The 27,823-nt window shown below is 37.7% G+C and overlaps 1 long non-coding RNA gene and 1 other non-coding gene across 2 annotated transcripts in view; one reads left to right on the plus strand and one right to left on the minus strand.

Moving 5' to 3' along the window:
* Positions 1-13,757, plus strand: part of LOC147834895 (uncharacterized) — a 66,577-nt gene extending 52,820 nt beyond the window's left edge. The window contains exon 3 of the long non-coding RNA XR_015502948.1: positions 11,889-13,757. This is a non-coding gene — a long non-coding RNA (uncharacterized LOC147834895). The remainder of the gene's footprint in view (positions 1-11,888) is intronic.
* The window catches only part of LOC101882875 (uncharacterized), a 287,867-nt gene that overhangs the window by 37,685 nt on the left and 222,359 nt on the right, over positions 1-27,823 (minus strand). The window contains exon 3 of the transcript XR_015502972.1: positions 1,322-1,438. This is a non-coding gene — a transcript (uncharacterized LOC101882875). The remainder of the gene's footprint in view (positions 1-1,321; positions 1,439-27,823) is intronic.

Consider the following 27,823-nt stretch of genomic DNA (forward strand, 5'->3'; position numbering starts at 1 on the left):
TGCTAATATCCAATGTTGGGCAGTAGCTTCGCTACAAGTAGTGACGCTACTAGCTTAACTACATATATCAGTAGTGTGGTGGTAGTGTCGCTACTTTCTAAATCAATTAGCTTTTTACTAGCTAAGCTATTTTATTAGTCTAGTAGCGCAGTAGCGTCCACACAAGCTACTTTTTCCGATCACAGATCAATAAGTGTAAATATATATATATATATATATATATATATATATATATATATATATATATATATATATATATATATACAGTTAAAGTCAGAATTATTAGCCCCCGATTTATTAGCGCCCCTGTTTATTTATTTTTTTTCAAAAATTTCTGTTTAATGGAGGGAATATTGTTTCAGCACTTTTCTAAGCATAATAGTTTTAGAAACCTGTTTCTAATAACTGATTTATTCAATCTTTGTCATGGTGATAGTAAATAATATTTTACTTGATATTTTTCAAGACACTTCTATACAGCTTAAAGAGACATTTAAAGGCTTAACTAGGTTAATAAGGTGAACTAGGCAGGTTAGGGTAATCAGGCAAGTTATTGTATAACAATGGTTTGTTCTGTAGACTATCGAAAAAAAAAATTTTGCTTTAAGGGGCTAATAATTTTGTCCCCAAATTGTTTTTTTTTTTTTTTTTTAAATAAAAACTGCTTGCATTCTAGCCGAAATAAAACAAATAAGACTTTCTTCAGAAGAAAAAATATTATTAAATATTAAACTGCATAAATGAATGTATAAATGTATTGATCTGTAATGCCAATTAATATTGCAAATGAATAAGTAAATCTTTTTTTAAACAAGTTGCAAACAAAAATGTATGCAACTGTTTGAACCAATGTTCAGAGTTTACTCTGACTTATTTTTTCAGGAAAAAAAAAAACTATGGTTGTCTTTAAATGTCAATAATTGCAGTAGAACTTTACATTCCAATTAAAATTGCAATTGTGCATCCTGTTTGCCATCACAGCTCAGCAACGACTCACTTCAATCCAAAATGTTGCATCTAAATCTTAACAAGACAGGAGAAAAAAAATGGAGACTCTGTTGAGGTGTTTCCGGAGCGTGTTATTTTCTGACATCAGAACTACTTTCCAATCCAAATATGTTACACATCCCGAGCTGGAAATAAAGAGTGATGGAAAATGAGATGATTTAGCAGGCTATTATGGGCTATTATTTTTGTTAGACAGCCCTCTGGGTGTGGGGTGCCAAAACGTGGGCCTGACACCCATTAGCCAAACTCATCCATGTGCATGTCACGGTCAATAAGACCCCACTAAAATGTCATCGCCCTAATAGCTACTTACTGCCAGAGCACACACAGGACCCATCTCACGGTCCTCTTATCACCATCACGATGCTTCGCAGGCATCCCATGCAGCTTAGCGGGAGATAATAGCTTTCCAAGCATCACGATTCAGCGTCTGGAAAAGAAAGACCAAATGATTTTTTTTTTCTGTTCATGCAGACCGTTAGCATGCTAGTCTTTCCCGCTTCCTTACAGTATTGTACAGAAAGGACAGCGTAGGGAATAGGGATGCAGTGATGGATGATGGCTGGAATACTAAGCACTCCGCTGGGTATTACAAAAGCCTGTCTTACAGGCGGAGTTAAATTTGTTTGTATTGCCAGCTCAAATGCTAAGGATTAGCCAGAATGTGAGGAGAATTCTTAAGTTGGCAGATGTGAGGCGACCTTGTCACACACAGGAAGGACGGCCGTTTGCAACAGGGAGACTACGGTTATAGATATAATGCATTCATGCCGGAATATCAGGCTCATATTGATGAGGGCGATGAAGCTTCGCCATTCCTAATGAGCGGCGTGTGAGGAAACTGAAAATGCAGAGATGTGAATGTAGCCAGTTTTGAATTCATACACATTTGCTTTTGTTCTGCAAGGTGATTTCAACAGAAAACGTATTGCTGGCAATGACATTCCTGTATTTTAAACAGAAAGGCACTGCATGCATGCAACAGAGATTCACTGCATTCACACATTTCATTTATTCCTTAAATTGTATGATTATGAACTATAGTCCTTCAGAAAACCTGTTACTTCAGATTTTTAACTGGTAAATGATGACAAGTACTTCTTGCCAAAAAAATGTGTAGAAAAAATTACATACAGTACATACATATTTTGAATTACAAAAAAAACTAATATATTATATACAGTTGAAGTCAGAATTATTAGCCCCCCTTTGATTTATTTTTTTTAATATTTCCCAAATTATGTTAGAGCAAGGACATTTTCACAGTATGTCTAACAATATTTTTTCTTCTGGAGAAAGTTTTATTTGTTGTATTTTGGCTAGAATAAAGGCAGTTTTATTTTTTTTTTATGAATCATTTGAAGGTCAAAATTATTAGTCCCTTTAAGCTATTTTTTTTCGACTGTCTACAGAACAAACCATCATTATACAATAATTTGCTTAATTACCATAACCTGCCTAGTTAACGGAATTAACCTAGTTAAGCCTTTAAGTGTCACTTTAAGCTGTACAGAAGTGTCTTGAAAAATATCTAGGGAAATATTATTTACTGTCACGATGGTAAAGATAAAATAAATAAGTTATTAGAAAAGAGTTATTAAATCTATTATGTTAAGAAATGTGTTGAAAAAAATCTTCTCTCCATTAAACAAAAATTGTCGAAAAAAAATAAACAGGGGTGCTAATAATTCTGACTTCAGCTGTATGTATGTGACTAAGTTATCTGTAATCACAGTGCATTATGCGACCAATAGGCTAACATTTGTATGCTGTAAACTTAAATTTACAGTTTAAATAAGTGACTTTTCTTTGAATAGTTGTCGAAGAAAAGTAGTAGAAAATAATACTGATGAAAATAAATATTAAACAATATATAAAACAATATCAATCTATAAAACAACGGAAATAAAGATGATTTTTTAAAATTCTATTAACTAGTAATAAAATAAAAATTTTAATAGAAAAAATTATAATAAAATTTATTCCAAAATTAATTTAGAAATGTTGTCATCACTAAACTTTTTTTAAAATAAAATAACAAAAAATTTCTTTTGTCATTCTTTTTGCCATTCTTTTGTTTTCAGGCGTGCTTTTATTAGTTTTTAAACAACGCAACACTAATGTTTACCTTAATATGAGTTCATCTGTCAGCTTTTTATGTTGAAAACCTTAATCAACAGTTTAAATAAGTGGCTTTTATTAAAATGTTAGTAGTATAAAAGCAGTAGTATAAAATATTGCCTAGATTTAAGAAATATTTTTGATAAAAAATATTATATATATAGAAATAAATACATAAAAGACCACACACAAAAAAGCAAACCATAGCAATATACACTACCTGACAAAAGCTTATAACTTGACTTCTTGTTGATCATTTGGAAAACTGGTAGAAGGTAGATTTTTCTGAATGAATCATCTGCTGAACTGAATCCCAATCATTACAAATACTGCAGATGACCTATTGGAACCAGCATGGACACAAGATTCTCACTGAAATCAGTCAAGTTTGGTGAAGGACAAATCATGGTTTGGGGTTACATTCAGTATGGGGATCTGCAAAGTGGATGGCAACATCAACAGCCTGAGGTATCAAGACATTTGTGCTGCCCATTACAATACAAACCACAGGAAAGGGCAAATTCTTCAGCAGGATAGCGCTCCTTCTCATACTTCAGCCTCCACATCAAAGATCCTGAAAGCAAAGAAGGTCAAGGTGCTCCAGGATTGGCCAGCCCAGTCAACACAATCAACATTATCAAGCATGTCTGAGGTAAGATGGAGGAGGAGGCTTTGAAGATGAATCCAAAGAATCTTGATGAACTCTGGGAGTCTTTGCCGTTCCAGATGACTTTAGTTGAGTGATTGCAGAGATGTATGGATGCAGTCCTCCAAGCTCATGGGAGTCATACACAATATTCATCCTTTTTTCACTGCAGCATGACTTTATATTCTATACTGTACAATATTTCTGTTAAGTGACAAGACTTTTGTCTAAGCAAAGTCAGACCTTACTGTCTTAATTAGATAATTAAAAATCATATTAATGATCATAATTTATTTTGGTAAAATAAGCGTAATCTAGAGGCCTTCGTCTTTCATATAAGCCATGTCTGATACCAAATGATCAACTAGAAGTCAAGGTATTATTTGTTGTTCCTAAAACTTGAAAAAGCAACAATACTTTTGTCAGGTAGTGTATTGTTCTACTTAAAGGGACAATTCAAGTTGAATTGTATCACTATTTGCTCTCTATCAAGTGGTTCCAAACTTTTGTGAGTTTCTCCTTGTGTTGAACACTAAAGTTTGAAGAAAAATAAAAACCTTCCATTGTAGAAAAAAAAATACTATGGAAGTTGATGGTTACAGGAAGGGGCGTCCCCCACACTTTTAGAGACAGACCATATAAAAACAGGTGATTAAGAATGTAAACCTTTGAATTTCATACAGCTGTTCCCCCCACATACTTTTAAAATGTCCACTACACCCCTATAGTTACAGGTTTTCAGCTTTCTTCAGAATATCTGATGTATTCAACAGAATTGGATGATGAGCAAATGATGATGAAATTGTCCATTTGGGATGAACCATGCCAGTACAACTCACATTATTTATCATTTTAATTTCAAAAGCAGAAATCATGACCATAAGGCAGGGGTGTCCAAACTTGGAGGGCCGGTGTCCTGCAGATTTTAGCTCCCACTTCCCTCAACACACCTGCACGGATGTTTCTAGAAAGCCTAGTAAGAGCTTGATCAGCTTGCCCAGGTGTGTCTGACTGGGGTTGGAAATAAACTTCTCAGGACACCGGCCCTCCAGGACCGAGTTTGGACACCCCTGCCATAAGGCAATCTGAAAGTATCAATAAAACACTGATGAATGTAAAACTAATGTAGTTAACAGATTTAACTTGCTCATGTTACCAGTTTATCAGTCATTCATCAGTGAAACCAAATCCGTAGCCCTGAGCTTTATTATTTCAGCAGTATAATTCAGAGCATCAATGACTCAATGATCATCACTTGAGTTTCCAAGACACTGATTAAACGAATCTGCCAAATCCATGTAAAATGCAACCAATTAAAAGACAATTCAACCATATCATGTAGAGCATAACTAAAACCTTGTCAGCCTTGTCTTCCACCAAACTTGGCGTCGAGTTGATAGTTTTAAACAGCGTCATCTCAACAAGTATGAGCTTCATATTGCCTGTGTGAGTAATGGAAGCAGCCGAATGTGTTCTTGGTGTTTATGTGCGAGAGTGACACTGGAAAATGCATAATTCATTTTCATTTGTGGGGAATAAATTGGGGAGGGAGGGGAAGGGGAGGCTCTGCTCCAATATCTCCACCAACGCCTCTCTCGGAGACAGCTGGATGCACGTGGCTGGGTAATAACATTAAATTGGTTCTGTCAGGTAATTTCTACAAGTGTTAGCCACACTGGAGGCTGGGGTGCACTGCAATCAGAGGAGAGGGAATCTGGAGGAGGGGGGGCGTCGCATCACGGATCATCCTAAACTGCTCTGCGGCGCCTCCTTTCTCCTCGCCGCCTGGCCTCCAGGAAGGTAATTGCAATCTGGGCTTGATGCTGTAAATATTGACCCTCTTGACCTGTTTCTCTGATGGGATTCGAACTGGGGACGTTACTTTGGTAGGGAGGGGGGGTGTTGGAATGTGTGTGTGAGCGTTGTATTGAAACACTGAAATTGAAAGATGTTGATATACAGAATTATTAGCTCTCCTGTTTTAATTATTTTATAGTTTTATTTATTGTAAAATAAAACAAATAAGGCTTTCTCCAATAGAAAACAATATTATAGGAAACACCATGACAAATCCCTTGCTCTGTAAAACATTTGGGAAATATGTGAATGAGAAAAAACTAAGTTCAAAGGAGGGCCAGTAGTTTTGACTCTAACTATATATTATGTGCACAAATATATAAATATAAACAGCATCAAAGCTTTACATGCGTAAGCTCATCAGCAATTCCCTTTTATTAGAGAACTGAGGTTTACATAACGATATGGATGAACATCAGTCCTGTTTTCATCTTTATGGCACAAGCGTACCATCCTGGACAGAGAGAATTTGGTTGTTTACAGAAATCACAATCAAATAATACTAGTCCACTCACACTTCTATAAAAGAGACTTTACAAGGATAAACAAAGCTCAAACTCTCAAACCAAACATTAATGTCTCAATCCCAGAACTTAAATGTAAAGTCTAGTTTTAGATAATCAAAACAGCTTTACTTCAATATTTAACACAGTGTTAAGTTTAATACCAAGCCAGGCTCATTCTGAAAACGTAGCCCTATATACATTTCTAGAGAGCGCCAAATACATCCCAGGAGGTACGTTTCTTGTACCTTTTGTTTTCACAAATCACCAGAGGCCATTGTGTACGCTTTTTTAGATCTCAAGTTTCTCTCGCGAGTGCTATTCACGTCTGCTCTTCTTGCATAAATCCATCAGAGGCTGCTCTCGACCGATTGACCAGCGCCCACCCCCTTCCCAAAACCCAACCAACAGTGTTTTAAGAAGCAATCCAGAAACATAAGCCCCCTGATTTTTAACCCATTTTCAGATTTTACCACATTTTAACCCTGTTATTTACTTGTTTAGTTTATTTTTTTGGCTTTTGTTTTTGTCTTTCTCGCTTTCGGGAAACATTCTTCGTCGAAATTTCGTCGCCGCAGTCAACTTCTTTCTGCATCTCAAGTCCACCGACGTACATGGCGAGCTACAAACTGGTAAAAGCGTGAAAGCCATCCATTCTGAGATAAGCAGTCAACTGGAAAGCCTAGAAAGGAATGGCGTCATACCACCCTGCAGCGTTCGTTTTAAAGATGAAATGCAGCCATAATATGTGATCTCCAGAAATGCATATAGGGCTATATTTTAAGAATCAATTAATACAAGTTTACTCACTCTCCTATGAAAGAGTTTACAAGGACAAACAAAGCTCAAACTCTCAAACCAAACATTAATGTCTTTAATACTGGAACTAAAATGTAATCTCTAGTTTTAAATAATCAAAACAGCTTTACTTTAACAGTTAGCACAGTGTTAGGTTTAATACCAAGCCAGGCTCATTCTGAAAACGTGGCCCTATATACATTTCTAAAGAGCACCAAATACATCCCAGAGGGTATGTTTCTTGTATCTTTTGTTTTAACAAATCATCAGTGGCCAATGTGTACGCTTTTTGAGACCATAAATTTCTTTCGTGAGTGCCATTCGTGCCTGTTGTTCTTGCGTCCATCCACCAGAGGCCGCTGTCGACTGACTGACCGACCGATTGACTAGCGCCCATCCCCTTTCCTAAACACAACCAAAAGTGTTTTTAAAGTATCGATTGACCAGCGTCCACCCTCTTTCCTAAACCCAAGGCACAGTGTTTTGAGAAGCAATCCAATAATTTTTGGAGACATGTCCTGTGGTATGATGAAATTAAGATTGAACTGTTTGGCCGTAATGTCCAGAGTTACAATTGAAGGACAAAGGGGAAAGCTTACAAGCCTAGGAACACCATTCCAACTGTAAAGTATGGGGGTGGCAGCATCATGTTGTGGGGCTGTTTTGCTGCAGGAGGGACTGGTCCGCTTCAAAGCATAGATGGTATCATGAAGAAAGAACATCATGTACTGAAGCAACATCTCAAGACATCAGCCAGAAAATTAAAACTTGTCCACAAATTGATCTTTAGAACAGACCATGACCCTAAGCATACTGCCAGATTAGTTAAAATGTGCTTTAAGGACAACAGAGTGAATGTTTTGGAGTGGCCATCACAAAGCCCTGAGCTCAACCCTATAGAAAATTTGTGGGCAGAGTTGAAAAAGCTTGTGCGAGCAAGACAGCCTACAAATCTGACTAAGTTACACCAATTCTGTCAGGAGGAATGGGCCAAAATTCCTTCAAACTATTGTGAGAAGCTTGTGGAAGGATACCCAAAACATTTGACCAAAGTTATAGTTTAAAAGCAAAGCTAAAAAATACTAAGGAAATGTATGTAAACTTTTGAGTGTCTAGAAATTATATTATAAATATATATATTTGCTCATACTTTACAATAAGGTTGTATTACTTATTGTTAGTTAATTTATTTACAATTAACAATGATGAGCAATACTTGTACAGCATTTACTAATCACAGTTCAACATTTAATAATAGCATTAGTTAATGCACTGTGAGATAACACAACAATGAATAACTGTTTTTCTTAACTACTGTAACATTAACAAAGATTGTATTGTTCATTGTTTCTTCATGTTACAATACATTAACAAACATCAACTAATACAACAACATTATTGTAAAGTGTTACCTATTTTTGTTTGGGTAACTCAGATATCAATAAAAATCCATAGAATGGAATTTAGAAACACATTCAACAAAATTACACCCACATTAGTGAGCTGATAACATGACATTTGAATCAGCACAATGTTCAATATTTTTACCCCAGAAGTCATCAAGCACATGTTTATCAGTAATATCGGATGTAGAATGAATTGGCTTCTGCCTCCCAAACCTCTCCCACAGCTGAATGTTGAGTCCTGACACCCGTTTCTCGACTTACCTTGCAGGCTCCTGTAGTTCTCGGCCACACTAATAAAGCCACGGTGTGACGTTTGAGCTGAAACAAGTTGCTCTTTTAGGAAGTTTATAATGTTCTACTGACACCGGTTTCTCCTATTACTCTTGATCTATGGGCTCTGTAAGGTCATTTCATCCCCGTGGCAACAAGAACGTCACGCTGTTCCTTGACTCACAGCTTAGACAAATGCCACTGACCGCTACTGATCTCAAACAAACAATCGGCTCTCTTGGCGAGCGGTCCTTCCCGTCGCTAATGTCAGCCACACAAACACTAACTCTGACTGACCCAAACACCAACGCATAAACAAAACAAACAGCCATCAATGCAATCACATCACCTGAGAGGAGTCGGTATGCCTGTTCGTGGATGACCATAAGATTCACGTCTCATCGATTTGCTGCACTCTTAAGATCTGATGAACTTCCGACCCTAACCTACACAGTATTCAGTGGCGCTTGATCAAACAAACAACCAATCAGAGCAACCAACTGTTCGCGACTACATAGCAACAGACTAAAAATTCTCAGAAAAACATAGTAACCACATACCAACAGTTTAGAAACACCTCAGCTACCACATGAAAACATTGTAATATAAGCTAGAGCACCAACGCATATCAACATTCTAAAAAAACACCCTAGCAACAGCATAGAAATGTTCCAAAACCACCACATAACACAGCACAAACCTAGCAACTACATCGCAACACCCATTAAGATAAACAAACAGAGCAACACTGTAAAACGCTCACAGACACACAATCAGAACACCCTAGCAACGGCATAAAACTTTCTAAAACACTTAAGACACCTTAGCAACCCCATTACAAAATACTAAAAACACTCAGAACGCCCTAGCAACGACATTAAACATTCTAAAACACTTAAGACACCCTAGCAACCCTATTACAAAATACTAAAAACACTCAGAACACCCTAACAACCATATAGAATCATTCTAAACATGCAGAGCAACCTGAAGTAGCAACCACATAACTACAAACACTAAGTATACCCAAGCATCCACATAGCAACATTGTAAAACAATCATAACATCTTAGCAACACTATAAACAACACTCAGACACAACCAGAACGCTCTAGCAACTGCGTAAAAACGTTCTAAAATACTTAAGACACCCTAGCAACCCCATTACAAAATACTAAAACACCCAGAACACACTAGCAACCACATAGCCACATTCTAAAACACTCAGAACATCTTAGCAACACTATAAACAACACACACAAACTCAAAGCGCACACACACACACACACACACACACACACACACACACACACACACACACACACAATCAAAAAGCTTTAGCAACTGCACAAAAACTTTTTCAAACACTTAAGACACCCTAGCAACCCCATATAATCATTCTAAAACACTCAGCACACCCTAGCAACAACATAGCAACATTCTAAAACACTCAGCACACCCTAGCAACTACATAGCAACATTCTAAAACACTCAGCACACCCTAGCAACATTCTAAAACAAGGGGTAGGCATTAAAAAAACAATATATTGGGTAATTTAATAGATAACATAAATAATACTCGCTACTGTTTTTACATTACTGTGATAGATGGGTTTAGGGTTGTGATGAGGGTAAACGTTAATAAAATATAATTTATTGGGTAATTTAATAGATAACATAATACTCGCTACAGCTACTGTTTTTACGTTACTGTGACGGTTGGGTTTAGGGTTGGGGGTAGTCGTTAAAAAAAATTTAGTGGGTAATTTAATAGATAACATAAATAATACTTTGTACAGCTACTGTTTTTACGTTACTATGATGGATGGGTTTAGGGTTGGGTGGGGGTAGCAGTTAAAAAATACAATTTAATGGGTAATTTAATAGATAATATAAATAATACTCTGTACAGCTACTGTTTTTACGTTACTATGATGGTTGGGTATAGGGTTGGGGTGGGGGTAGGTGTTAAAAAATACAATTTATTGGGTAATTTAATAGATAACATAAATAATACTTGGTACAACTACTGTTTGTACGATACTGTGATGGTTGGGTTTAGTGTTAGGGTGGGAGTAGACGTTAAAAAACACAATTTATTGGGTAATTTAATAGATAGCATGAATAATACTCGTTACAATCACTGTTTTTACATCACTGTGAGGGTTGGGGTGGGGATAGGCGTTAAAAATACGAATTATCGTGTAATTTAATAGATGGCATAAATAACACTGAGTACAACTACTGTTTTTATGTTACTAGCCCCTTTCACACAGTGATACCGGTAAATATCTGGAAAATTTCCGGAACGACTTTACCGGTATTTTCAAAAAAGCGCTGTTCACACAGGCGAGGACGTTACGGAAATTTTCCGGAAAAGAGCGTTCACACATCCATTCCAAAATACCGGTAAATTCTGACATCATTCACCACAAATGAGCTTTAAACGGCTGCGCTTGTATTTGTAAACATTTGACTAAATTACAAACTCTGTGGATGATCAATATTGTGAACAACTTTCGCAGGATCACTTTCGCATGTCGAGATGTTCATAATATGCGTGTGCAGGCGCTTACAGGCTGTTTTACAGGCACACGCAAAGCTTGAAGGTAAACAAACAACGGCTTATCATAAGCATCTCATTGATGATTATTTACACAGTTGGCATTAAGAAGAATATATAAACGTGATCTGACTAACTTCTAGCAGCTAAATGTGTCTGGAAAAATATTCAAAGGCTTTTATTCTCACAAACCGCACGGACGTAAATGCGTCTGACTGTTGTGATTGGCTAAAGCAGACGTCTCACGTCAGCACGTTCTAGACGTGCACGCGCTTATTACGGTAATCTTCCTTCTGCATTCACACAGCGCAGCATTCCGGCAAATTGCCGGTAATGTTACAACTTCTCTTTCCGGAAAATAGCCAGAACGAATTTACCAGTATTTTCAAAAAGGGCCTGTTCACACATACAACCTTTCCGGAAAATTGCCGGCAATTTTCCGGAAAGCTCTGTATGTGTGAAAGGGGCTACTGTGATGGTTGGTTTTAGGGTTGGGGTGGGTTGTAGACGTTAATAAAATACAAGTAATCAGAAATTTTATGAATAAAATACATAATTCTTGTAAACTTCCGGCCGCAAGCATATCTGATCTAGCAACAACCCTGACAACCATACTCAACATCCTGGCATCACTATTTCAGCACCATACAGATTTTCATCAGAAAATGTAAACCTGAAGTCTCTGTGACTCACTCTCGTTTCCTTTTCCTCTCCCAGACTGATATCTTTGAGGTTTGGGGCCATCTACACATCTAACCAAGTGGAGATGAAGCAAATGGGCTGCAGTGAAGCACACCGGCTAAAGGACTGCCGGTCCAAACTAGATTTTAATCATGTCAGTGGTATTTGACATCAGCACCGAAATGCTTCGTTTGTCTCAATCAGACAGTTCAAAAAACCAATTCATCACTCAGACGTGTTCTTATATGCCTCATACTGCACGTTAAGAGTTTAGTTAGTGGTGTTTGTTGAAGCCTTACACCTTGGATCAAACAATGTGCTTTGACAATCACTTAGTGAACTGCAAGTTCTCATTATTTTCAACAGTGTCTTTAAAAACGTTATTATGGTTGCTCAGGTATTGCTGCGTTTGCTATATGTTATGTAATGCTAATAAAATAATAATATAGCTGCAAGCAATATCTTGCAGCTACAGCTTAGGGCAAAATGAGGAGGCAAGGATGGCAGGAACCATCATACCTACTTATAAAAAAACAAGGACATATTTGTTGTTTATTATAAGCTGGTTGAAAACCCATAAGTCATCACTTATGTAATTTTTTTTCTGTTGACCTATAAGTGGCACTGATACCAAATGGGGCTATAAATGTTGTTCAGCCATGATTAACTTCCAGTGAAAGGTCAATATGACTGTTCTCAATTTCACAAGGCTCATTTTACATCGTCGATAATGTAACTGAATTAAAATATAATCATTTAAATAGATTTAAGCATAAATTTAGTTGCCGATGCATTGGCGCAGTAGGTTGTGCTGTCGCCTCACAGCAAGAAGGTCGACGGGTCGCTGTTTCGATCTTCGGCTCAGTTGGCATTTCTGTGTAGAGTTTGCATGTTCTCCCTGCGTTTGCGTGGGTTTCCTCCGGGTGCTCCGGTTTCCCCCACAGTCCAAAGACATGCGGTACAGGTGAATTGGGTAGGCTAAATTGTCGGTAGTGTGTGTGTGTGTGGATGTTTCCCAGAGATGGGTTGTGGCTGGAAGGGCATCCGCTGCGTTAAAACGTGCTGGATAAGTTGGTGGATCATTCCGCTGCGGCGACCCCGGATTAATTAAGGGACTAAGCCGACAAAAAAAGAATGAATGAATGAATCGATTTAGTTTTTCAAGTGTTACCATTTAAACACAAGTGCCATCAGGAGCAGCAGGCGAGTACAGAAACTAAAAAACACAGTTTTAAAAACACCAACACAGGCCCATTCTGAAAATGTTTATACATTTCTGGAGTGTGCAAATTATGTAGCCAAAGCTGCATTTCGTCTTTAAAACAAACGCTATGGGGCGGTATGACGCAGTTCTTTTTCGGGTTTATCAGCTGACCAATTACTCCGTGTGGACGGCTTTTCCGCTGTTACCAGTTTGTCCAGTGGCTCCCCTCGTACGTCAATGGACTTGTGACCTGACAACGATGACCGGTTTGAATCTGGCAAAGAAAGGTCCTAGAAAGCAGCTAAGACAAAAACAGAAGCTAAAACATTAATTAAATAAATAAATAACAGGGTGAGAATGTGGAACAAATACTGTTGTAAATATATTGTTTGTTCATGTTAGTAAATACATTAACTAACATTATACAGTCTTATTGTAAAGTGTTACCCAATATTAATATTGTCATTTTTTATATTTAACTCTGTGCGGCTGTTGTGGCTTTTCCATAAGCAAGAAAGAAGCACTCACACTTAACATTCAAACATCTTACAGTACGTAATGCTACATGTACATACAGTTTACTATCACTGTTTCAAAGTAAGATTTACAAACTGTTTTACATCTTGTGCTTATGGCTTATGATTCATGCCACCCACCTCAGCTTTACTCCCAAACAAAATCATTGTGATTCAGTTTGACAGAATCATTAAAAAGAAGAAAAAGTCAAGCAGCTGTGAAGACCCAGTTCAGATTTAAACAGGTTTTTTTTTTTTTCACGAATCTAAAATAACCACCTCATTAACTGCTTTCTCGTTGCTTTCTCAGGTGAATCTGAAATCAATCGTTCTTTCAGGTCAAAAGACATTATCTCTGCACCCAATGCAATTTCGGCAGCCGATGCAAAGGCGAAAGTTTCAAGCTCGAGGAGCTTATTAGTGTTTAATTTCCACTCCAGATACAATGCAGCTCTTTCAGCGGAGCAAATAGTTCCCACAATATCGCATTGTGATAAAACCACGGCCTACAAGCTAGCTAATGGTCAGCGCTTTTGTCCTTTCTCGACTGAACTCGGTCCGCTTTTGTGCCACAGGTAGAAGCAGGTGCAAGGAACCTAATTCCTTTTCTTTCCCCTTCTAACCCTTTCCGCACTCTTCTCCTCCTCATAGACAGACAATCAATACTTTATCAGCCGCCAGACAGCCAAAGCTACAGCCGTGCCACCAGAGAAGCAATTAGCCGCCTTAACAAAGACGGACGCTTGTCTACGTCCCGAACAAAAGGAAGCGCTGGCCGGGAGAGAGAAAACAAACTCCACATCAAGGTGTTTTTGTCACTTTGCATTTGGATGCCAAGCGCCTCACGCCGGCCCCTAATGGATATTGAATAGACAGCCGCACATTAGGAAACCACAGCAAACAAACAAACAGTCCTTATCGGGCCAGGCTATTCATTGAAAACGCAACGTGGGAACCCTTGAAGAGAGGGAACGAATGAGAGAGAGGCTTCTTTGTTCAACTCATCCCTTGAGCATCCGCCCGCCGTTACATTTTTTTTTCCCGCGACGATCATTCAAAGCTAATTGGGTGACAGGAGTTCTGAGTCGGCAATATCTGGTGTTTGCTTTGACACAAAGGCGAATCTCAGCAGGGCAAGATGGCGCGTAAACAAGCGTGACAGTCACTCCTGACGCTCTACTATTCATTTGTTAATTAAGACGGATGACTCATTACGGTCTCGTAAGCGACGTGTGCTTGGAAGAGAGATGCTTCACGCCGATGTCAGTTGTATAATTGATGCCAGAGCTTGCCGGAGATCTGACGCGCTCTTCCCTCACATGTTTTCCAACCAGACGAGGGCCTTTCATTCACTGATGACACACAGGAGGCGGCGTGGGTAAGCCTGCGGCGGAACATACACTACTAGCCTACGCACTCCAAAAAGGGCATCATATACTGTACTGTACAGCGCCGACACGCACGCGTCATTTCACACGTTTCCAAAAATAAAAATCTGTCTCGGAAGGCAAGCCCAGATTCTGTATTTAACCTCAGACGACTTGTCCAATGAGACACACAGTCTGTTCAATGTTCACCCGATTACACAAAGAGCTGTTGGATCACTTTAGGTTGCACAGAGAATCCTTATTGATTAACTTTTTTAAACAGTCATTTTTTTCTGGCTTCTACCTCTGACAGCTAAACCTCATGTTTTTTATCGCTAAAATCTTTTTTGGGGAGCTAAAATATTTTAAAACACGTTACAAAGTGGAACTTCTTGATAAAGATACTGTTATCATCTCCATGTAAACTAAAAAAGGGAGTAAACCTGGTGTCTGAACTAGGATTGAGGTGTATTAACTGCTGAAGTTTTGTTCCTCGCCACTGTTGCCTCTGGCTTTCTTGGTTTGGGATTTGTGGAGCTGTGCATCGATGCATTTGCACCTCAGTGTTTGGACTTAAAGCAGTGAATTTAAAACCACACTGAACAAAACTAAACTCAACTTCAGGTCTAAAAACTGGACTGACTCAGTTTCAATTTACTAGAACTTTTATGTAGAGCTGCTTTGACACAATCTACATTGTAAAAGCGCTATAATAAAGATGAATGAGTGGTTATCTACAAAAAAATGCTTTAACCCTTTATGGTGTTCGGGTCTTTGACACCCATTTTCAGTTTTTTAAAAAGAAAAATTAAACAATTGATTATTTTTTCAACCTGAAATTCATTGTCTTTGGCTTTTTTAGTGTGAAGAACATAAATCCGAACAAATTTTCAACGACCGCATAAATGTACCTCCCCCCACACATTTACAGTACATACAAGGTGTTCGGGTCCACTAGACCCTGGTCTAATAAAAGTCTTGAAAGTGTAGGTCCAGTGTTCCCACACTCTGTCTTCCTCCTTTCTTCTGCCCCCAACCTCATACCCTGTCCCATCTGCGAATTAGGGGCATAGTACTAAAAATAAGACTTCGCCAGTGTGGTTCCTTATCATAACTGATCAAGATGGCCAAAAGATTATCTGCTGCGAGGGCCTTGCAATTAATTGAGGAAGAGAGAGGGGCTTCTGGTGATGATGTCCATGACCATAGTGGGAACAATACGAAAAAACTAATCTGTGGGTTTTATTTTTTTAATAACATTAATAATAATAATAATAATAATAATAATCATAATAATCATAATCATAATAATAAAAAACGAGAAGCACATTTATTCAACAATATGATCTAACAAAGGTAACGTGGAAAAATTAACCACGTTAGCGGTGCATATGGCTTGTAATTGGGATTAAGTAATCATTTGTTGAGTAATTTGACAAAAAATTGTTTGATAATGTTAATTTGGAAAGCCAAAACTCTAGAGGTTCCACCAGACCTATGAAAACTGGCCAAAATACGTAATCAAGTAACCAAAGAGTAACCAAAATCCGAACACCACACAAGGGTTAATGATTTTGTCTTTAGTTAAACAGTTAAAAACAAGATGCATTTCATTAAAAGGCAGACTTAAATAAATATTGTTATTACTTAGAAGTTCCCCACATTTGTAATGTCATAAAAGATTTCCAATTATGGCTATCCTCTGCACAAAAACCTAAAGCAGCACATTGATTTTAATGAAAAATGTTGCACCAAAATATCAGGAGTTGTAGACTTTTTAGAATGATCATGCTAAATGTGAAATTCATAGTATATACAATATATATTAAAGTAAAAGTATTTTAGTACAACTTATGAATGGTAGTAAAAGCTGGAAAAGCCGCAAAAAATGTGATATTAATCTAAAGAAGTGCTACCACTGTACTTATTTCTATATTATTTAATAAAACAGATTTCCGACAAACAGCCATTCTTTACCCATTCAGCTAGACGGAAGCTGCTCTTATATAATGTTGAAAAGCTGCCTGGAGGCGTTAATAATATAGCCGCCGAGTGAACTGACTTGCTTTAAAGTACTCATTAATTTTGAACAGACAGAAACTTTGATCACAAAGTCAACACAATTTTTTTTTCCCATTATTCCTCTGTGTACTGTTTGCGGAGACGGTTATGCAGTTTTTTTTTAAATGCACCAATTTTTCCAGTCCAGACTATTGAGTTAAAATCAGAGCACTGTGTTTGATGACCTCCTTCAGCTTCCGTTGACTTCAAATGACTTTGCAACTTCATGTGAACTGATGTAACAAAGTACTGGAAACATTCCTTGGAGATCATGGCCAACACTGATATGATAGAATCACACAGTTACAGCACATATTGCAATATATGATGAGGATTCTGCATGATGCAAACCCCCAGTTCCAGCACAACCCTAATGTTCTCTACTGGATTGAGATTTGATGACTGTGGAGGCCGTTTGATTATAGTGAACTAATTGTCACGTCAGTCCCTCCAGAATTTAGCAATCACAGCTCTAAATGAAAAACTACAGCTTAAAATGTTTTGGCATTTAGCTATGTGAATTGAATGCTAGTCTTCTAGTTGCTCCATCTATGCATCTGTCACTCCTAGTTAGTGAACCACTTCAAGCTTGCTTATGTTCACACATCTATCTCACTTTCTTTCACACACACACAGAGTGGCATCCTTTCCATCAACTGCTTAAGTTTCACCTTACCTTAAAATTTCATTCGTTCATCCATTCATTTTCCTTCAGCTCAGTCACTTTATTCATCAGGGGTCGCCACAGCGGAATGAACCACCAACTTAGCCAGCATGTTTTATGCTGCACATGCCCTTCTTGTCGCCATCTAGTACTAGGAAAAACCCATAAACACTCATTCACACACATACATTTCATTTCCCTCGGCTTAGTCCCTTTATTAATCAGGGGTCACCACAGCGGAATGAACCACCAACTTAGCCAGCATATGTTTTATGCTGCGCATGCCCTTCTAGCCGCAATCTAGTATTGGGAAAAACCCATACACATTCATTAACACACAACATTTCATTTCCCTCGGCTTAATCCCTTTTTAATCAGGGGTCACCACAGCGGAATGAACCGCCAACTTATCCAGCATATGTTTTGCACAGCTGATGGCCTTCCAGCTGTAACCCAGCAGTCCCTTATTTAGCAGGGGTGGCCACAGCAGAATGAACAACAAACTTAGCCAGCATATGTTTTATGCAGCACATGCCATTCTAGCCAAAACCCAGTACTGGGAAACACCCATACACTCTCAAATACACACACACTCATACACTACGGCTAATTTAGTTCATCCAATTCACCTATACCACATGCCTTTGGACTGTGGGGGGAACTGAAGCACCCAGAGGAAACCTAAGCCAACACGGGGAGAACATGCAAACTCCACACAGAAATGCCAACTGGTCTAGCCGGAACTCAAACCAGTGACCTTCTTGCTGGGTGGTGACAGTGCTGATTGTGACTGTGAAGGCTGTTTGATTATAGTAAACTAATTGTCACGTCAGTCCCTCCAGTAGCAATCACAGCTCTAAATGAAAAACTATAGCTTAAAATGTTTTGGCATTTAGCTATGTGAATTGAATGCTAGTCTTCTAGTTGCTCCATCTATGCATCTGTCACTCCTAGTTAGTGAACCACTTCAAACCTGCTTATGTTCACACATCTATCTCTCTTTCTTTCACACACACACACACACAGAGTGGCATCCTTTCCATCAACTGCTTAAGTTTCACCTTACCTTAACATTTTATTTGTTCATCCATTCACTTTCCTTCAGCTCAGTTACTTTATTCATCAGGGGTCGCCACAGTGGAATGAACCACCAACTTAGCCAGCATATGTTTTATGCTGCGCATGACCTTCTAGCCGCAATCTAGTTCTGGGAAAAACCCATACACACTAATTCAAACATATACATTTAATTTCCCTCGGCTTAGTCCCTTTATTAATCAGGGGTCACCACAGCGGAATGAACCACCAACTTAGCCAGCATATGTTTTATGCTGCGCATGACCTTCTAGCCGCAATCCAGTACTGGGAAAAACCCATACACATTCATTAACACACAACATTTAGTTTCTCTCGACTTAATCCCTTTATTGATCAGAGGTCACAACAGCGGAATGAACCACCAACTTATCCAGCATATGTTTTACACAGCGGATGCCCTTCCAGCTGTAACCAAGCAGTCCCTTATTTATCAGGGGTCACCACAGCAGAATGAATCACCAACTTAGCCAACATATGATTAATGCAGCGCATGCCCTTCTAGCCGCAACCCAGTACTGGGAAACACCCATTCACTCTCACATACAGAGACACACTCATACACTACGGCCAATTTAGTTCATCCAATCCACCTATACCACATGTCTTTGGACTGAGGGGGAACTGGAGCACCCAGAGGAAACCTAAGCCAACACAGGGAGAACATGCAAACTCCATGCAGAAATGCTAACTGGTCTAGCGGGAACTCAAACCAGCAACCTTTTTGCTGTTAGGTGACAGTGCTAACCACTGAGCCACCGTTCTGCCTAGAAAATAGCAACCTTTTCTTTTTCAGTTGGTTTAGTCTTTAATTGTCTTATTTAAAGAGATTCAAATAAGAAATTTATCCAAACTCCTTGGTCATGTTTGAAGAAGATGCTAATGGTCTAATCTGATTAAATTATTTATGCTAAGCTAAGCTAAGCTAAATGTGTTCTGCCAGACCTGCAGATCTCCTGAATTGATTTATATAAGGTAAAACTCAACTTTTTTTTTTAAAATGGCCTTTTAAAACAAACAAAAAAAAGTGAGTGTTTCTTTAACAAGTTTGTAAACAGCTCTATATATTAATGTAGCAGTGAATCGACATGCATATAATCATCAGAATGTCTGATGTTTCCATAAGTGAAAGCGGGCAATGTATTTCAGCTGCCTGTAAAAACTAAATCTGTTCACATCGTGCAGTCAGACTCTCTGTTCTTCTTTAGGAGACGCACAATAGGCTTCAATGAGCAGCAGTCTTTATGCTTATTGTTAAACGGCAACACAAGATTAGATTCATGCACACGGTGCCAGGCTGCCTGCTATTATAAAACGAGTCAAACTCTGGCAGGCTTGAGACGCGGCGCACTTGGACGTCCTCGGTCGACTGCGCGTGGCACTCGTTGAGCAGTGGGAGTTGGTTTTTAATGGAAAGCGAACAGTGGGAGAGAATCTCCCTTTTGAACGAAGGAGCCCCCGCATTACACACACACACACACTACAACTAAGCACACACACACATACCACATGTTAGTATTAGTGGTTTATGAGAACTCTCCATAGGTATAACATGTTTTATACTGTATAAACTGCTTAAAATACACCCCTAACCCAAAATCCAACCCTCACAGGAAACCAGTGGCAAAATTTTGAATGTGTAAAGACCCTGTTAAGTATGATTTTAATGCTTTTAAATTACAAGGACACAAGGCATGTCCTCGTAAACCAGCTGAATAGAGTACAACTAGGTCACACCCATGTCATTATACAAATTTCTGTCCTTGTAAATCACCAAAAACAAGTATAAAGCAGTACACACACAAACTTGTACAGCTGCCTTTATGGGGACATGTACATTTAAAAGTACATTTTAAAGTACCAAATTATACATTTTCTGACCACACCCCAACCCTGCCTCTAAACTTAACCCTCACAGGAAACAATCAGCATTTTTGCTTTTTCAAAATTCTTTATTCTGTGTGATTTATAAACCATTTTTCTCATAGGGACCAAAAAAAGTCTGCACAAAGACAAAATGTACTGGTATTGTTATACATTTGGGTACATTTGGTCCCCACAAGACAAGAAATACAAGGAACACACACTACAATCAAACACACACATGTTGGTATTAGTGGTTTATGAGGATGCACCATAGACATAATGTATTTTATACAGTAAAAACTGTCCTTAACCCAAAACCCAAACCTCACAGGAAACCTGTGGCAAAATTTGAATGTGAAAAGACCTCACTTAGTATGATTATTAAGCGCTTTAAATTACAAGATGTCCTCATAAACCAACTAAGTAGAGTACAACTAGGTCATATGCATGCAATTATAACCCTTTCTGTCCTTGTAAACCATCAAAAGCATTAAACGCAAACAACTTTCACAGCTATCTTTATGGGGACATGTACATTTTACTGTATGACCACATCACATCCCAAGCCTTCACCCTCACAGAAAACAATCTGCATTTTTATACATTAAAAAAAAACTTAATTCTGTGTAATTTGAGCCGTTTTCTTCATGTGGAGCAAAAAAGGTCCCTCAAGGTCAATATTTATGGGGAAATTTTGAAATACAAGCCACACACACACACACACACTACAACCAAACACATACAAATACTCGCATTGGTACTAGTGGTTTATGAGGACTTATAATGTATTTTATACTGTATAAACTGCTTATTATACGACCCTGACCCAAAACCTCATCCTCAATCATTAAATTATAGAAATTATAGAAATTTCTGTCCTCGTAAACCACCAAAACCAGAACACACACACAAACACAAACTTGTACAGCTATCTTTATGGGAACATGTACATTTAACTGTACATTTTATGACCACATCACATCCCAACCCTTCACCCTCACAGAAAAAAAAATCAGAATTTTAGCGTTTAAAAAAATGTATTCTTTGTGAATTATAAGCTGTTTACTTCATGTGGAGCAAAAAAAGTCCCCTCATGGTCAAAATTTACTGGTAATGCTATATTTATGGGGACATTTTGAAATACAAGGTACACACACACACACACTACAACCAAACACACACAAATGCACGCATTGGTACTAGTAATTTATGAGGACTTTCTATAGACATAATGTATTTTGTACTGTATAAACTGCTTATTATACAACCTTAACCCAAAACCTAATTCGAAATCAGTAAAGGAAACCTGTGGCAACATTTGAATGTGATAAAAACCTTGTTTAGTATGATTAGGGGCTTTAACTTACAAGAACACAAGGTATGTCTTCATAAACCAGCTTAGTAGAGTACAAGTAAGTCTTACACGAGCAATTATAGAAATTTCTGCCCTCGTAAACCACCAAAACCAGAACACACATACAAACACAAACTTGTACAGCTATCTTTATGGGGACATGTACATTTAACTGCATTTTATGACGACATCACATCCCAACCCTTCACCCTCACAGAAAAAATTTGAATTTTAACAATTAAAAAATGTATTCTTTGTGAATTATAAGCTATTACTTCATGTGGACCAAAAAAGTCCCCTCAAGGTAAAAATTTACTGGTAAAGCTATATTTATGGGGACAATTTGAAATACAAGGTACACACACACACACTACAACCAAACACACACAAATACACGCATAGGTACTAGTAATTTATGAGGACTTTCTATAGACATAATGTATTTTATACTGTATAAACTGCTTATTATACAACCCTAACCCAAAACCTAATTCTAAATCATTAAAGGAAACCTGTGGCAACATTTGTATGTGAAAAAAACCCTGTTTAGTATGATTAAGGGCTTTAACTTACAAGAACACAAGGTATGTCTTCATAAACCAGCTTAGTAGAGTACAAGTAAGTCTTACACAAGCAATTATAGAAATTTCTGTCCTCGTAAACCACCAAAACCAGAACACACATACAAACACAAACTTGTACAGCTATCTTTATGGGGACATGTACATTTAACTGTACATTTTATGGCCACATCACATCCCAACCCTTCACCCTCACTGGAAACAATCTGCATTTTTATACATTTAAAAACTTAATTCTGTGTGATTTATAAGCAGTTTACTTTAAGTGGACCAAAAAAGTGGTCCCCTCAAGGTCAAAATTTACTGGTAATGCTATATTTGTGGGGACATTTTGAAATACAAGGTACACACACACACACACACACACTACAACCAAACACACACACATACATGCACAAAGACACACGCAGAGCTGATGAGTAACGTGAACGGCGGGTGAATGGATACGGCTTCATGAATTCGACAACCTCCTCAACACGTGCCCGTATGACAGGCTGAGGACGTGCGGTGGGCAGAACAGCAGGAATCAGTCTGAATCAAGCACACTTTCCCTCTCTGTCGCTGTCAATCATAACATATCTTCCCCATCTCTCGTTCTCTACCCCTGGGTGCACAATCCATCCCAGAATCCTTTGCTTTCATTACTGCCGGCTAGATTCCCTGCTCACCTGCTGTCTGTTTGGCCCTCACCTCTCTCTGAAGTGACCAAGACCTGCATCACATTCACATCACACATTCGACATTTACAACCAATGCAATCCCTGCATCCCCTACATGAGGCCAGAATATATAGCAGCACTTCCTTAACCGAAAGAAATTGCACAATATATTGTTTGTGAAAGCACATTCTCAGTCCCTTCTCTGGATTTTAGAACGCAATGTCAAAGCTTTCTTCAGAATTTGCCATTTTATTTATTTTTCTACAGCATATGGAGATGCATAGAGTTACATGCCTCATTTTTATGGTAATACTTAGCAGAAAAGTTGAATAAATTGTATAGTTTATACACAAAGTTTATATTTTTATGTTTCAAATAAGTCCGTATGCTATTTAGTTACTTAAATATAATGTAAAATGCATGTAATTAGATTATATAATCATTTGATGCGATATTACATATTTGTAGTTATAAATGCAGAACTCATATATCACAACAAACATACATAAAAATATATGATTTTATTTTCAGTCAAACAATTTATTGTATAGCACCCAATTTATTAGTTCATGTTTATTTATTTATATTTAAATGGGTTATTAATGCATATAAAATGCATATCCTATTTGACATTTGATTATTTTCACATATTTAAGGTGTTTTAAATTTTTTTTAAACATATATTCATTTATACGGCAGTTCTGTCTGGTTCTTGAATCTAAATGGCTGATAGACGTGCCATATTCTGTAAATAACAGCACTCGTCCGGCCTCTTCACCCTTTACCCTTGTGTATTACTCCGCCCACGTACAGCGACAAACAGAGGACACTTTACAGTTTGACAAATATTGCAGCTGTTGGACAACATAATGTACTTTAAAAGCTTTTTTTTTTAGTTGAGAATGTAGTGGTTTGGATTGCAACTATGCAATTTATTTATAAGGAGAGTGCCTATTTTAAAGGGTCATGAAACACGACACACTGCTAAAAACATTATCAGGACACATATATTTTACTAAAAATTGAAAATTGGTTGTTTTTGCGTTATTTCAAGCAAATTCGTACTTCCCGTTTGAAACTAATTTTTGAAGCTGCGTCACAGCCATGAGATCTTAGCGTGCATTTTCACATTTTTAAGGTGTTTTTAAATTTTTTTTTAGATATATATTAATTTATACAGCAGTTCTGTCTGGTTCTTGAATCTGATTGGCTGATAGATGTGCCATATTCTGTAAATAACAGCACTCGTCCAGCCTCTTCACCCTTTACCCTTGTGCATTACTCCACCCACGTACAGCGACAAACAGAGGACACTTTACAGTTTGACAAATATTGCAGCTGTTGGACAACATAATGTACTTTAAAAGCTTTTTTAGTTGAGATGGTAGTTGTTATGTTAGGATGGTGCCTATTTTAAAATATTTATAATTTCTGAGAGATGCTTTTATGATTTTTGTGAAGACCCAGAGTTTGTTGCTTCTTTGGCTTTTTCTTTGTTATTTATTGTGAATTGTGATTTCCTGAATGCAACAGAGAAATACAGGGAAATTTTTGCTGTTCAGCCTTATAATCTTAAAATGTGAGCAAAATAATTTTTTAGGAGATTATTTTATAATAATATATATATATATATATATATATATATATATATATATATATATATATATATTTATATATATATATATATATATATATATATATATATATATATATACACACACACACACGCACACACACACACACATATATATATATATATATATATATATATATATATATATATATATATATATATAAAGTAAATATTTCATATACTTTATGAATGTACAATTAATAAGCATGTTATTACATGCAATTTTACAAATTTGTAGACATAAACCTACATCCTGTAAAAATAATGGTGATCATTATTTCATAACTAAAATTACAATGTAAATCCTTATTGAAAAATATTTTACATAAATAAAAATAAAATTTATATATAAAAATAAAAATAAATAAAATTTCATTTTACATAAAGCATGATCACAAATACACATATTCTGTGTAATAAAAGCTGAATTTTTTATACAAAATGAAATGTTTTAAATCAATCCTAAAGTGAATACACAAAAAGCTCCAAAAATATTATACACACACCAATAGCTGACAAAAAACAAACAAACTGGAATCTCCCAGTAGTGTAGATCTACTCATCCACATAATCCTCCAGATTTAAAACTCTCTGCACCAGTGTTAAAACTCTATCTAGGCCTATAGGCGACATTGTTTGTCCTTGTTTGCCGAACTTCTCCTTTAAGTGTGCATATGTGCCTCTACATGCGGAACGGTATATATACAGCATTCTCTATCTCCATATGTCCCGGCTCCTGTTTATCCCTCTCTCCATCTCGGCGACATCCCTGTCTCACGTTATCTCTCTCCCACACACATTCTGTCTTTTAAAGCTGTGTATCTATCGCTCTCACTCCCCTTTCAGCCCGTCCATTCATTCCATCTATCTCCCCTTGTCTCTTTCTGTCTCTCTGATGGACTGGAAGCGGAAAGGAACTACTTTTCCCCTCCAATATCACTGATTCCATCAACTTTTCCGCCCCCTTTTCTCCTCCATCAGAAAACCCAGACAGATGTCGCATCCCTTTATATGGAGATCTTTGACAGCTAAGACGAATCGCGTGATGTATAGCATGCGCACGCCGGTTTAAAAATTATCAAATAAAACAACAACAAAAAAAACACCATTGGAATTATGTGCCTGTGGTCGGGGTGGCATCTCGGCGACTGTGATTACGCTGTTATCAGAGTGTGTCCTCTACGAAATGGGTTTTACAGGATTTCATTTGCTCTATATGAGGGAATCAGGTGCAGAATAGAACATCTACTTTACTGGTGTGATAGACATGGAGACACGCGACCCAGGGCAACACATATTACACACACACACACACACACACTAGTTATCATGTGGCAGCTGTGAGGAAGTTTGACACTGGCTGCCATTTCTCTTTGTTATCCAGACAATCGGAGCGGAGCAGAATGTTTCTTCTCTCTCTCCGCTCTATATAAAGCTTTGGGCTGCAGTGTCTGTCAGAAGGGTACCAAGTTTTCGACAGAAGAACTTACTGTACGATTCAAAGTGAAACTTTAGTGGGAAAGAACTCCTGGGGTTTTGGGAAGTGTTGAGAATTACAGCATCCCTAAAAAGGGAAGATATGACCTTTTCCGTCTTCTTTTTTGCTCTAATACACTGGCATTATCATTATAGCCACTTTATTAGAGACAAGCTGTTAGCAGAAAAGCAACCCCGATGGATTTAGGCATGTAGACAAGGTCAAGATGATCCGCTGAATGTCAAACCGAGCATCAGAATCAAGGTAGAAGGTGATTTAAGTGGCTTTAAACACCCGGTGGTTGCTGTTGTGGAAAGAGTAATGTACTCTTTCCTGTACTGAAAAGTATATTAACATACTCTCCTCAGGACAAGACTGAACCATAGAAAAAAGGGTTGGACGATGTCAACTAATTTGACATCGTACAATGTCTAATGTGAAACATCGCGATGGACCATGGCATCGTCATCGTAGGTGGTGCTGAATTCATTATTTATAAATAAATAATTAATTCGTGAGGAATTAATTGTTTGTAGCCTATGGTTTCAACTACCTGACCCACATGGAATTTGTTTAACTAAATCATAAATAAATAAAGATTACACACAAATTACCACCTGTCAATCACATTTTCCTCAGGACTCTGGCATGAATAGGCAGAGTGATCTGTGTCGTTATAATGATTTCGACAAACTTGGATGGTAAATAAGGTGCACAACTAATAGCAACCAACCAACAGTATCTGAGGTTTTCACTAAAATTACTGAGTAAAAGTGTGTGTTACGTGCCAGCCCATATTGGTTATTGATGTTTGTGTTATGTGTCTCATTGCGTCTTTCTTTCTATCACTCCACTTCACTTCCTTGTTTTTGCCTACTGCTGTTCCTGATTGGCTGGTTCACATCCACTTGATGCAACCAATCCTGACACTGCCTTACGCTGATTGGTTCCTTTGTAACAACTTGATTCCAGTCTCAGCCAATCAGATCACTCCAGCTCACTATATATTTTTTGTCTGCCAGCAGTTTGCCAGTGTTTGCTTTGACTTGTTATTGGTTTCTGCCCTTGTTTGCTTGCTTGATTCTGTGGTTATATCCCCATTTTGTCCAGTTTTGTTGTGATATATTGTCTGTCTTATCCTCTATTTACACTGTGTTGTCATTCATTCCCTTTCCTCATGTTTCCCTACAGAGGTTTGGTAGAAAGACTGGTAGGTAAGTAGGTCACGTGTCATACATAGGAGTTCAACTGTCTAGAGATACACTAGGGAAGTGGGTGAGCGCCAACCTGTGGTATTTTTGGTTAAGTGGATAGTTAGTGTAGTTTAGATAAGACGTCCTGGACGTTGAAGATTTATTTTTCACATTATTGTTTATCAGACTAGATTTGAGGGGATTTGATGTTAGACTGTTTGGTTTTGATAGTTTCTTTGCTTTAGCGCCATTCATAGCCATTCTTTCTAATTCATGATTTGTTTTGGTTGTGATTTTGGAAA

Source organism: Danio rerio, chromosome 11 (genome assembly GCF_052040795.2).
Source record: "Danio rerio strain M-AB ecotype USA chromosome 11, GRCz13ab, whole genome shotgun sequence".
Taxonomy (NCBI): domain Eukaryota; kingdom Metazoa; phylum Chordata; class Actinopteri; order Cypriniformes; family Danionidae; genus Danio; species Danio rerio.